A 13964-nucleotide genomic window follows, 5' to 3' on the forward strand; every position below is an offset into this window, starting at 1 on the left:
GCTGGATTTAATCTGACTGAAAGAAAGTAATGTAATGTAATGTGACAATTATTAAACATCTGAGTTTGTAAAGATTCAGGTCCTCGTATTATTATTTCCTCTAAACCTTGAAACTACAGCACGATTTTTATGACAGCTAATTAGCTTCTACTATTTCTTAAGCCCGAAACTGTAGAACTAATCCCAATCAGTTCATCTTTACAACCAGCCAGTCAATCACAAGAGGACTTCGTTTAGAGACCATGAGTCAATCAGTACAAATCCCTTACTACTACTGGAATTATACATCCCAACACTTTTTTTTGAGTAGAACTATTTTTATTTATTTACTTATTTATTCATTCATTCATTTATTTTGGTGGAAGTATACACAGCCAAAGATACACAATTTCAACAATTTATACATGTTACAATTCTTCTGTGTCCAAAAATGAGCCTTTTTTGTGTTAGGGTTTTGTACAAGAAATGGTATTAGGAATGGCCACCTTCTCCAGGCAATGTTATCGTCACTTCCCACTGCTATGAGTCGGAATCGACTAGGTTTGGTTTTTGGTTTTACTGCCTCTGGAGCAGTCTAAGGAAATTTTCTTTCTTTCGCAATTTACTTTTTTATCTGAAAAAAAAAAAAAGGATACATACCCCTTATTATTTAAAAGAGAAAAAGCATAAACAGTAAAATATAGAGAGTAAAAAGTTACAATGTTCCTTATAGAGACCTTTTCTCCATATCCTACTCACCAGAGATAACCACTACGAAAAGTTTATTTGACATAATTAAGTGCAGTAATAAATTATAAACCATTGAAAAAAATGGCTCCTGAGCTATACTGATAGAAAATAAATAAATACATGGGGAGAAGGCAGGGCTCTTGCTTAACAACAGAATGCTGGGTGCTGACAGGGGAATGTGCAGGGAGTGCTGGAGCTATAAGTCAGCAATTTCCAACCGACACGGTACACAGTGGATCAGGCAAGATCCATCAATGGACGCTACATCCAGTGGGAAATTTTGATGAGGAGCAGGACATTTCCATGGATTTAAAGTGTCTCCGTAAGATTAGTCCAAATGACTTAATGGCCCACAATTACCATGGCCTTCACTGGACTGAGTCCAGTACAACTAGATGGTTCCTAGCTACCACCACAGACTGCTCTGACAGGGATCAAAATTGAGGGTCCTAGACAGAACTGGAGAATAATGTAGAACAAAATTCTAACCTAAAAAGAAAGGCCAGACTTGCTGGACTGACAGACGGGAGAAACCCCAAGAATAAACACCCTTTTAGCTTGGTAATGAAGTCACTCTTGAGGTTCACCCTTCATCCAAAGATTAAACAGGCCCATAAAACAAAACGAGACTAAAGGGGCACACCAGCCCAGGGGCGAGGACTAGATGGCATTTTCACTCACTTTCGATGATAAAACCATCGAGCTAGGCACTGGTAATAGGGAACCCCAGGTCGAGAAGGGAGAATGTTAACATGTTGTGAGGTTGTTAGCCAATGTCACAAAACAATATGTGCACTGTTTAATAAGAAGCTTGTTTGTTCTGGAAACCTTCATCTAAAGTACAATAAAATAAATAAAGTGTCTCCTCACAGATTCTTTATTAGTTGGACATGAAAAAAAAAAGTAACCATACAGTGGAGAAATTGGACAATACCTTGACCAGGTGATCAAAATTAATATCGCCGATGAGAGCCATCTTGTGTCTCTAGATGAAGTATCCAGAGAAGGACATAACATCACCTAGGTAGCATACCAGCTGCAAATGCATAACCTGAATCTAATAATGAGAAAATATCAGACAAACCCAAAATGACAAATGTTTGTATCAAAAACAGGAGTGACGGTATCCTTCAAAATATTGGTGTTATAAAAGACAAAATCTGTAGAAACATTCCAGGTTAAATGAGACTAAAGAGACATGACAGTTAAATGCAATACCTGACACTAGATTGGGTCTGTTTAGTGGAGGAGAAAAAAAAAAAAAAAATGCTATAAAGGACATTATTGTATCAATTAACAAAATTGGATACAGATAATAGCTTAGATAAAAGTATTATAGCAATGTTAACTTTCCTTAAGTTGATAACTATACCATAGTTACGTAAGGGAATATCACTATTCTTTGGAAATGCACACTGAAAAGCTTAGGGGGTAAAGGCCATGATTTATGTAATTTACCTTTAAATGGTTCAGAGAAAAAGAGAAAGAATAATAAAGGAAGTGGGGTAAAATGTTAATAGGTGAATCTGGGTAAAGTGTATGTGAACTTTTTTTGTGTGATTCTTATACTTGCAACTTTTCTGTAAGCCTGAAGTTATTTCTAAATAAAAAGTTAAAATGATTTCAATAAAACCACTTTTTTTTTCTTTTCAGGCTGTTTCTCTGCAATTACGATGTTTGTATGATGCACGTATATATATTCCATAAATATGCAACGGTTTTCCAATCATTATGAATGTCAAATTTACTTTTAAATTTTATTAATCCCTCACTTTCTATGATAAAACCATCAAGCTAGGCACTGAAGAGGGGCTGGAGCGGTTCTCAGGATGCACCAAGGAGGATAAGGCCTGGAAGCTGAAAGCACAGCATCTTTGTGATTGACTATGGAGCCCTGGTGGTGCAGCAGTTAAGAGCTTGGCTGCTATCCAAAAGGTCAGCAGTTTGAATCCACCAACTGCTTCTTGGAAACCTATGGGGCAATTCTACTCTGTCCTACAGGGTTGTTATGAGTTGGAATTGACTCAATGGCAATGGGTTTTTTATTACTGTGGTAACCTGGAAGTGTGGGAATGGAAGCGAAATGAGGGTGATGAGAAGAACTAAACACATAATGTGAATATATTATTGTGTCTAAGCACCCAAGAGGCTGTCATGGCGCAATGGTTGAGGGCTCAACTGCTAACCAAAAAGGCTGGCAGTTTGAATCCACCAGCCACTCTTTGGAAACCCTATGGAACAGTTCCACTTTGTCCTATAGGGTTGCTATGAGTCGGAATTGACTTGACAGCAATGAGGTTTTTTTTTGTTTGTTTCAAGCACCCAAAAATGAAATATTAGACACATTATACGTAATAAATACGGGCCATTACTTATTTGACATATTGTATCCATCTTAATATATGCCAAATTTGTAATTTTTGCAGCTTCTAACATTTGTGGAGATTTAATAAAATTCTAAGATAACTAAGAAAATCGCATCATTTTATTAATTCTTCTTGGTCAATTGCAGTGCTCATGACCAAAAAATAAAAGAGAATGTAGTTGTAAGAAAGACCCTGCTATTGATTTGTCAGTCCTTCAGAATCTACTGAATTGAGGCCTCTGCTTCTTGTCTATAAAAGGCCATAGCAATGCTAATCCATTTCTCAGCAGTTCTCTGTGGGGCGGCTTGTAAAAAAGTTGTCCAGAACTTCAGTAATTCAGGAGTGCCTCATAAAAACAAGTTAATAATGACAGGGTGTATTTGCCCTATACAGCACTGGACTCTAGATTGCAAAGGTGGAAGTGAGGGGTAACTTCCCACACAGGCCTGCCACAGACAGTAAAGAGCTTTGTGTAATATTGTATGTGTAAATTGCGACAGAAATGTTGTAAGTTACTGCTGTTGCTATTTATTTGGGGATGTAACTCCCAGAGCAATGCACAATATACCTGAGACATTTCAAATGAATATTGAAACAAGTTTTTGAAACAGTTGCCAAAAGATAGGCATTTATATAGTCCAGAAAGCTTTTTCACGTACCCTTATGCCCCGTTTGCTATCGCTCACCCCAACGGTAGAAAGAAAAGTATAATGGGATTCCCTGAATGTGACTCAGGATGTCCTTTCCTTACTCCTTTTTATTCACACCTCTGTCAGCCTCCAGTTCATCCTTCTATAAAACTACTAGTAAGCCAGCTGTGGTCAAATCAATTCCAGCTCATGGCAACAACCATGTATGTCAGAGTAGAAGTGTGCTCCATGAGGTTTTCAATGGCTGATTTTTCAGAAGTAGGTTGCCAGGCCTTTCTTCAAGGCACCTTTGGGTGGACTTAAACATCCAACTTTTCAGTTAGTAACCAAGTATATTAACACTACCCAGGAACTCCTCTGAATCACTAGTATCTCTTTACTTTTATTTTACATATAGACAGAAGGCTGTCACCAGTGAGAACTAACCTGAGTTATTCATGCTAAAAGCTTTCCCTGCTAGCAAATATCTACTCCATTAGACTGAAATTCTACCAAATACAAATTCATCCTTTTCAGTTAGAATTGTTTTAGTAAATTAATTTCATAGTCTATGCAAATTTCACCCAGTTGGCAATGGCTACCATGACTGCCTTGACTGCCATGACTCTGGACATCTGAGCTCAGCATGAAGAAGAACCTTGATGGGCTAGTGATGCCCAGCATGGCTATGTAAGGGATGCTGTTGTTGATGTTGCTGTTAGGTACCATCCAGTTGGTTCCGACTCATAGTCATCCTATGTACAACAGAAGGAAACACTGCCTAGTCCTGTGCCATCCTCACGATTCTTGCTATGTTTGAGCCCACTGTTGCAGCCACTGTGTCAACCCATTTTATTAAGGAGCTCCCTTTTCTTCGCTGACCCTCTACTTTACCAAGCATGATGGCCTTGCCCAGGGACTGATCCCTCCTGATAACATGTCCAAAGTATATAAGACAAAGTCTCACCATCTTTGCTTCGAGGAGGATTCAGGCAGTACTTCTTCCAAGACTTGTTTGTTCTTCCAAGATTTGTTTGTTCTTTCAGCAGTCTATGGTATATTCAGTATTCTTTGCCAACACCATACTTCCAATGCATTAATTCTTCTTTAGTCTTCCTTATTCATTGTTCAGTATTCATATACATATTAAACAATTGAAAATACCATGGCTTGAGTCAGGCACACTTGAGTCCTCAAAGTGACATCTTTGCTTTTTAGCACTTTAAAGAGGTCTTTGCAGCAGATTTGCACAATGCAATATGTCTTTTGATTTCTTGACTCCTGCTTCCATGGGTGTTGACTGTGGGTCCAGGGAAAATGAAATCCTTGACAACTTCAATATTTTCTTCTCTCATCATGATGTTGCTTATTGGCTCAGTTGTAAGTTATTTTGTCTGCTTTGGTATAACCCATAATGAAGGCTGCAGTCTTTGATCTTCATCAGTAAGTGCTTCAAGTCCTCTTCACTTTCCACAAGCAAGGCTGTGTTATCTGCATATCTCAGGTTGTTAATAGTCTTCCTCTAATCCTGATGCCATGTTCTTTTTCATTTAGTCTAGTTTCTTGGATTATTTGTTCAGCATACAGATTGAAAAAGTATTGTGAAAGGATACAATTCTGATTCACAGCTTTTCTGATTTTAAGCCATGCAGTACCCTCTTGTTCTGTTTGAATAAATGCCTCTGGTCTATGTACAGATTCTGCATAAGCACAATTGAGGGTTCTGGAATTGCGATTCTTCTCAACGTTATCCATAACTTGTTATGATCCACACAGTAGAATACTTTTGCATAGTCAGTAAGACACAGGTAAACATCTTTCTAGTATTGTCTGCTTTCAGCCAAGATCCAGCTGACATCAGCAATGATATCTCTCATTCCATGTCCTCTTCTAAATCCTCTCTGAATTTCTGGCAGTTCTCTGTTGATGTACTGCTGCAACCACTTTTGAATGATCTTCAGCAAAATTTTACTTGTGTGGTATTAATGGTATTGTTTGATAATTTCTGCATTCTGTTAGATCTCCTTTCTTTTGAATGGGCACACATATGGATCTCTTCCAGTCCGTTGGCCAAGTAGCTGTCTTTCAAATTTCTTGGCATAGATGAGTGAGTGCTTCTAGCACTGCATTTGTTTGTTGAAACATCTCAATTGGTATTCTATCCATTCCTGGAAACTTATTTTTCACCAAGACCTTCAGTGCAGGCTTCAGTGAGTTAGTAAAAGTTCACTTTCTAGAAAATCACAATCTATAAAAAAATAAAAAATAAAAAACAGGTAGTATTTAATATAGAACACTGAGCATAATAAAAACAACCAAAAATGTGATTTTTTAAAAAAAAATTTATTGTGCTTTAGTTGAAAGTTTACAGCTCAACTTAATTTCTTATTCAAAAATTTATACACATATCATTTTGTAACTTTGATTGCAAGCCCCACGATGTGACAGCACACTCCCCCTTTTGACCCCCGGTTCCCTGTGTCCATCCATCTGGTTCCTGTCCCTTCCTGTCTTCTCATCTTGCTTTTAAACAGGAGTTGCCCATTTGGTCTCCTATATTTGATTGAACTTAAAAGCATGTTCCCCACATGTGCTTTTTTTTCCCCCCAGCAAGTTTATCTCTATTCTTTTTTTTTTTTTTAAATTGTGCTTTTGGTGAGTTTACAGCTGAAGTTAATTTCTCATACAAAAATGTATACACATATTGTTATGAGACCCTAGTTGCAATCCCTAAAATTTGACAGCACACTCCTCCTTTCCACCCCAGGTTTCCTGTGTCCATTCAACCAGCTCTTATCCCTTTCTGCCTTCTCATTCCACCTCCTGAACTAAGAAGCACACTCTTCACAAGTATTATTTGAATGTTTTATAGACGTGTGCTATTTTTTGAAAAACACAATTTTAAGAAAGTTTTGTGGGACTTTGGAGGGTAAGAAAAATCCAGGTATAAGGCAAAGAATTCTGAAAGAGATAACATATTTAAGTGACAACTTGACAAATAGATAATAGTTTGACTCGAAGAAATAGCAGGGATCATTGGGCAGGTATCTTCTCATGGAAGGAGAGTAGGGGAGGATGAAAATGCCTCTGAAAGACATTTACATCATTTTATATCACTGACAATACAGTAAAAATTGTTTTTATTATAAATCAGACTGGTATTAAGTAGAGAAGATGAGCATTTATACCGTAGAAGTTCAGGGTCGGATTCCCGCCTTCCCTGAACAGAATCTGATAGCAGAAAGACTAAAGGATAATTGAAGCACTGGAGACTAATAACCAAAAATAAAATTTCCCCTCATCTTATTTTTTCCTAAATTGGTCTGGTGGCACAGTGTTTAAATGCTCATCTGCTAACTGAAAGGTCAGCCATTCAAGCCCACAAGCTGCTCCATGGGAGAAAGATGGGACGGTCTGCTTCCATTAAGATTTATAGCCTCGGAAACCTCATGGGAGAGTTCTACCCTGTCCAATAGGGTTGCTATGAGTTAGAATTGACTCGATGGCCACAGGTAAATCAATCTGTTAACAAGGTCCTGGTGGAATAAGACACAAAGATAGTGAAAGTTCTTTAGGAAGAGAAAGCCTAAGGGCAAGGCATGGAACATTACCTGAATGAAGAAGGCAAACTTGAGTTACATTCTGCATTGAAAACTTATGGTCCATAACTGCATCCTGGGAACTCAAGACCAGGAAGACAACGGGGATAAGACAACTAACATACCTTTGTAGAAAGATGAGCATTTGCCCTCAAATTATTGTGGGATTAACTTGGAATTTTTGCTTAAGTGATCTTGGCATTTAGCTTTCTTGTTTGTAAAATGGGGATAATAATAATAATGCTAATAATAACTCAAAGAGCTCTTTTAAGGATTAAATAAGCTAATGTACCTAGTTGATTTCCCTTGCTCATAATAGGACCTTAATATATGATGGTTATTATTTCTTAATGCCCATTATGTGCTAGGCACATTAATATATGTTGTGTGATATGATGTCCTCAACATCACTTTGAATAGGTATTATGAAAACCAATATATGATTGAACAAATGGCTTCAGAGGTAGGTGAGTCCTCAGGCTCCATGATTACCAAATGGCAGACCTAGACCTTCACCTCTGGACAGCATGACAACAAAATCTCTAACGATCCCATTATATGATGCTACTTCACGAACATGTGACAACCTGAACACATAATTTTTTTTTGCCTTTCAATTTGCCTAGTACTACCTTGGGTGGCACAAAAGGTTAGATTCTGGGTTACTAGCCAAAAGATTGGCAGCTCAAACCTACCTGGTGATCTGCTTCTGAGCTAACTCCATGGCAACTGGCTTTTTTGGTTTTTTTGGCCTTGACTACAGGTTTTGAATTTCTACTCACCTTTGAGATGGTATGAAATGTCATTTGTGGTTGTATCTATTTATATTTTTATGTCTCCCAACCACTGTTAGCCCCATTTCCAGTTTTCATTAACCAGGACCCTAAGAAGTAGGCCAGTGAGACATTTTGCTGTTTGTTTGCTTATAATTTTTGGTGCATTTGATTGTATTTGGTATAGCTCAGTATGAATCCAGAACGTCAGTTAGAAATGGGTTCTCTGTCCTGTGCTTAGAGCAAGAGCTCTCAAAGTGCAATCCCTCAACCAGCAGCAGCGCATCGTCTGGGAACTTACTGCTGTTGTTGTGTGCTGTGAAGTCAATTTCAGCACATTAAAAACAGCAACAACAACAACAAAAACCATTGCTATCAGTCGATTCTGACTCATAGCAACCGTACTGCTGACCTTTTGGTTAGCAGGCATAACCCTTAATCACTATGCCACCAGGGCCCTAAATGACAGGGTGGAAGTCTTCATAGGGTTTCCTAGGCTGAAACCTTTATAGGAGCGGATCACTAAGTCTTTTCTCCTGAGGAGCAGCTGGTGGGTCCGAACCGCTGACCTTTCTGTTAGCATCTGAGTGCTTAACCATTGTGCCACAGGGCTCCTGGGAACTCGTTGCTGTTAGGTGCAGTCAAGTCAGTTCCGACCCATAGCAACGCTACATACAACAGAACGAAACACTGCCTGGTCCTGCCCATCCTCATAATGGTTATGCTTGAGCCCATTGTTGCAGCTACTATGTCAATCCATCTTGTTGAGGGCCTTCCTTTTTTCCGCTGGCCCTGTACTTTGTTGTTGTTGTTAGGTGTTGTCCAGTCATTTCCGACTTATAGTGACCCTACGCACAACAGAGTGAAACACTGCCTGGTCCTGTGCCCTCCTTACAATCGTTGTTGTGCTTAAGCTCATTGTTGCAGCCACTGTGTCAATCCACCTCACTGAGGGTCTTCCTCTTTTCCGCTGACTGTGTACTTTGCCAAGCATGATGGCCTTCTCCAGGGACTAATCCCTCCTGACAACATGTCCAAAGTATGTAAGACGCACTCTCGCCATCCTTGCTTCGAAGGAGCATTCTGGTTGCACTTCCTCTAAGACAGAGTTGTTTGTTCTTTTGGCAGTCCATGGTTTAGTCAATATTCTTCACCAACACTATAATTCAAAGGTTTCAATTCTTCTTTGTTCTTCCTTATTCATTGGCCAGTTTTCACATGCATATGATGTGATCGAAAATACCATGGCTTGGGTCAGGCGTACCTCAGTCTTCAAGGTGACATCTTCACTTCTCAGCATTTAAAATCGTTGTTATACTTGAGCTAATTGTTGCAGCCACTCTGTCAATCCACCTCATTGAGGGTCTTCCTTTTTTTTTTTTTTTAAATAATTTTTATTGTGCTTTAAGTGAAAGTTTACAAATCAAGTCAGTCTCTCACACAAAAACTTATGTTTTTATTTACACCTTACTAAATACTCCCAATTACTCTTCCCCTAATGAGACGGCCCGCTCTCTCCCTCCACTCTCTCTTTTCATGTCATTTCGCCAGCTTCTAACCCCCTCTTACCCTCTCATCTCCCCTCCAGGCAGAAGATGCCAACATAGTCTCAAGTGTCCACCTGATCCAAGAGGCTCACTCCTCACCAGCATCCCTCTCCAAGCCATTGTCCAGTCCAATCCCTGTCTGAAGAGTCAGTTTCGGGAATGGTTCCTGTCCTGGGCCAACAGAAGGTCTGGGGCCATGACCACCGGGGTCTTTCCAGTCTCAGTCAGACCATTAAGTCTGGTCTTTTTATGAGAATTTGGGTCTGCATCCCACTGCTCTCCTGCTCCCTCAGGGGTTCTCTGTTGTGTTCCCTCTCAGGGCAGTCATTGGTTGTAGCCAGGCACCATCTAGTTCTTCTGGCCTCAGGATGATGTAGACTCTGGTTCACGTGACCCTTTCTGTCTCTTGGGCTCATAATTACCTTGTGTCCTTGGTGTTCTTCATTCTCCTTTGATCCAGGTGGGTTGAGACCAATTGATGCATCTCAGATGGCTGCTTGCTAGTGTTTAAGAGAGGGTCTTCCTCTTTTTTGCTGACCCTGTACTTTACCAAGCATGATGTCCTTGTCCAGGGACTGGTTTCTCCTGATACTGTTTCCAGAGTATGTGAGGCATTGTCTTGCCATCCTTGCCTCTAAGGAGCATTCTGGTTGTACGTCTTCCAAGACAGGCTTGTTCGTTCTTTTGGCAGTCCATGGCATGTTCAATATTCTTTGCCAACACCACAATTCAAAGGCATAAGGTATTCTTCAGCCTTCCTTATTCATCGTCTAGCTTTCACATGCATATGGGGCGATTGAAAACACCATCGATTGGGTCAGGTGCACCTTAGTCTTCAAGAAGACATCTTCCCTAGAACTTACTAGAAATGCAAATTCTTAGGCCCTCTGCCAGACCTAATGAATCAGAAAATGTGAAGGGCGGGAGTAGAAAGTGTGGCAGAGGGTGGTGGCCCAGGAGGAGCAACAATCTGTGTTTTAACAAGCCCTCCAGATATTCTGAAGTGCACCACACCCTGACAGCCACTGATATAAGGTATAACTAAAAAAGCAGCGTGTAATTTAGCTTTTGATAATAGCTTACATTTGTAATGCATTGATAACTTCTGCTTTTGTCTTTTGCTAAATAGAATATTAAACATTGCTTATAAACAACTTGAGGAAGTCATATTTTTTATTTCACTGACCTGGTTCTAATCAAGGTATTAAGTATCTATTATAGTTGCTTTATTGTTTAAGAACAATTTTTCCAGGAAAACATGTTTGCTGAAAATGGAAACCCATTTCAGTGACTGTGATTTTAATCAGATGTTTTTCTTCATGTCAAATTTTAATTAATCTTCTATGATTTTTAATATGTTACTGCTTGATCTGTCATCAAGGCACAATTTTTTTCAATTACTATTTTTTTTCTTTTGCAATTTTATAATGGACTGAGATATCAAAAAAAAAAAACAAAAACCTGTTGCTATTGAGTTCGTTCTGACTCATACTGATCCTATAGAACAGGGTAGTACTGCCCCGTAGGGTTTCCAAGAAGCAGCTGGTAGATTCTAACTGCAAATCTTTTGGTTAGCAGCCTGAACTCTTAACCACTTCACCACCAGCGCTCTGACTGAGACATAAATGCTGCAAATAAAAATTCAGGATTTTCTAACTTTGGCCTCACTTTAAGTATTCTGAAAAATTGTCAAAATCTGTGTTTCAAATTATGGCTTCATAAATGTTATCATCATTGGCATAGGAGGAAATGTGGGCATGACAAATGCTTTAGAAATTCTACACTGATATCCTGGGAAATAAATCATTTCTTCTCTTATTTCCCAAAAGGATATTTAACCCACCATAGCATATATTTTCTGGCCTTCTTCAGAACAATCTTCTCTGATAATAAATACCCATCCATGTTTGATGTTTATATTTAATGCTCTATAGCCATAACCAGGCCATGTTGGCTGTTCTCTCCCAGGTATTAGGAATTGGGATTCAAATATATGAGTCAGTCTCTGCTGGAAGCTGGAGCTGAGGATGTCTGAATTAAGGAGCTATGGAGCCCAGAGAAGAGAAAGCCTGTCATTAGAAAGAGGTAGTAACCCAGATGTGCAAAAAAAAAAAAAAAAAAAAGACAAGAGAACGTGGAGAGAAAGAGAAAAAAAAGATTCAGCAATTGCAATAATTCCTAATGGTTTTCTCATTCCTGATTGTAATCTTCTGTATCACCTAAAAAACTTCTTGTCTGGAGTTATTTGAAATGCCCATTTATTCTATTGAAAAACACACACTCTTTTTCTCTTACTCTCTCTTTTTGCTTTAGCTTAATTTGAATAAACTTCTATTATTTCCAACTGAATCACCCAGAACCCAGTGCCATCGAGTCGATTTTGACTCATAGCGACCCTACAGGACAGAGTAGAACTGCCCCACAGAGTTTCCAAGGGGCACCTGGCAGATTCAAACTGTCGACGCTTTGGTTAGTAGCCATACCACTTAACCACTATGCCACCAGGGTTTCCTTCCAACTGAAAGTGCTGTAATTAAGATTGCTGTTAGTTGCAGCTGAGTTGGCCCCTGATTCATGAGGACCAATGTACAAATGGAAAGAAACACAACCCAATCCTGTATCATCCCATCACCAGGCCTTTCTTCCTAGCCTGTCTTAGTCTGGAAGCTCTGCAGAAACTTGTTCAGGGTCATAGCAACACAGAAGCCTCCAATGACAGACGGGTGGTGGCTAGGCAGGAGGTGCACTGGCCAGACATCGAACCTGGGTCTTCCACATGGAAGGGAAGAATTCTACCACTGAACCACCAATGCCTCGGATTAAATTACAGCCAATTAAGCTGCAGTAGAGAAATGTGTCTGACCCTGAAATAAATTCCCAAAGTAAAGTTGCTGTAACTATCAAACCGTTAAAAAATAGTGGCTGGAAAGTTATTAGTATCGTCCCATGCTAAAAATAATCAAATCCTATAAGCTTCCCTTGGGTTATACAGAAAAGAGCAAAATCTCATTTCGGCATCAGTGAGAAGGACGGCTAGGGAGGAAGGCTGCTTTGTGTTAGTCAAAGGGGTTTTCTTCAGAGCTCTCAGCATGCTGCGGAGAAAAGACCATGAACTTTGATCAGAGAAACTCAAGTTTGAATTGTGGCTAAATCGTTTACTAGTTCTGTTACCTCAGATAATTTACTCGGTCGCTCTCTTCGTAGTCATAGATTGCATGACCGGGTACCGTAAAGGGTCTAGTTCATAGCTGGTTCTCTCGCGGGAGCCGTCATCATCACTGTCAGGTTTTGTGTACAGCCTTTGTTCTCGTAGCTTCTCCAGCCTCGGTGACATCATTAAAACAGGGGAGGAGAAACCCGTTCTCGGTAGCCACTGAAGAAGCTTGCTTCTTAGAATTTCAACTGCGAATTTACTTTTAGTTTTATTGCCACCGTGTGGCTTTCTCCAGCAATGAAACTCAGTCTGAGAAATTGAAAGGGGGATTACTGCTACTATCGTCAAGTCTCAATTGTTGTTGTGAGCGCCCTCTTCTGAACACTGGAGGAATGAGGACAGGCAGTCATTTCATTGCAGTTTGTAAAGTTGAATGCAGTGCTCCGTGTTAAATGAGATAATTAATCAAACCCCCCTCCTTCACATCCTCCTTCCTTGCCAATTTTAAAATATAAAACTGAATCCCAAATAATTTAAATTTCAGGATTGGCCAGTAGTAAATCTAGGATGCGAATGTAAAGACTCCTGACTTCCAATAAAAAAATAGAACATACAAAATTGGATAACATGCTTGTTTTTACAATGAGCTATTGATTGTTTCTTCATTATGTGTTTGTTTTATAGGCAGGAGTTAACTGATAATTCATTTGCCTTTAGCACCGTATTTACATGTGTTCCAGCCCTCTTTTGGTCCATTTCCTGTGTGTTGCCAATTCTCTTCCCTTAGAAGCATTTTCTTGTCATTCTTCTTTGTGGAAGTATTAAGTGAGAGTCCAAGAGCCAGTCCCTATCCCCTGAAAACTCCTTGTAAATTTTCACCTTAGTGTAGTCCTTCCACATCCTAAAATATCCCTCCACTTCTTTGATGCTGTGCAAACCATATGTCTTCTAGGCTCAATTCAAGTCCTGCTTGTTTCATCTGAGGCTTTTTGGACACAATGGCCTTGCTCCTCCTTTGAGGCTCATATCACTGGCTTATATGTATATATGTATTAATTTAATTGTGTTTTAGGTGAAAGTTTACAGTGCAAATTAGTTTTTCATTCAAAAATGTCTACACAAATTGTTTCGTGACCTTGGCTGTAATCCCCACAATGTGTCAGCACT

At 39.4% G+C, this 13964-nt stretch overlaps 1 long non-coding RNA gene across 1 annotated transcript; it reads right to left on the reverse strand.

Annotated features, from left to right (window-relative positions):
- Nucleotides 1-349: 349 nt before the first annotated feature.
- On the reverse strand, nucleotides 350-12930 carry LOC126075194 (uncharacterized). The gene is made up of 4 exons (XR_007517128.1): nucleotides 12815-12930; nucleotides 4692-5972; nucleotides 1664-1786; nucleotides 350-613 (listed from the first exon to the last, which is right to left on the reverse strand). It is a non-coding gene; the product is annotated as an uncharacterized LOC126075194 (long non-coding RNA).
- Nucleotides 12931-13964: the final 1034 nt, after the last annotated feature.

Source organism: Elephas maximus, chromosome 4, assembly GCF_024166365.1.
Source record: "Elephas maximus indicus isolate mEleMax1 chromosome 4, mEleMax1 primary haplotype, whole genome shotgun sequence".
Taxonomy (NCBI): Eukaryota; Metazoa; Chordata; class Mammalia; order Proboscidea; family Elephantidae; genus Elephas; species Elephas maximus.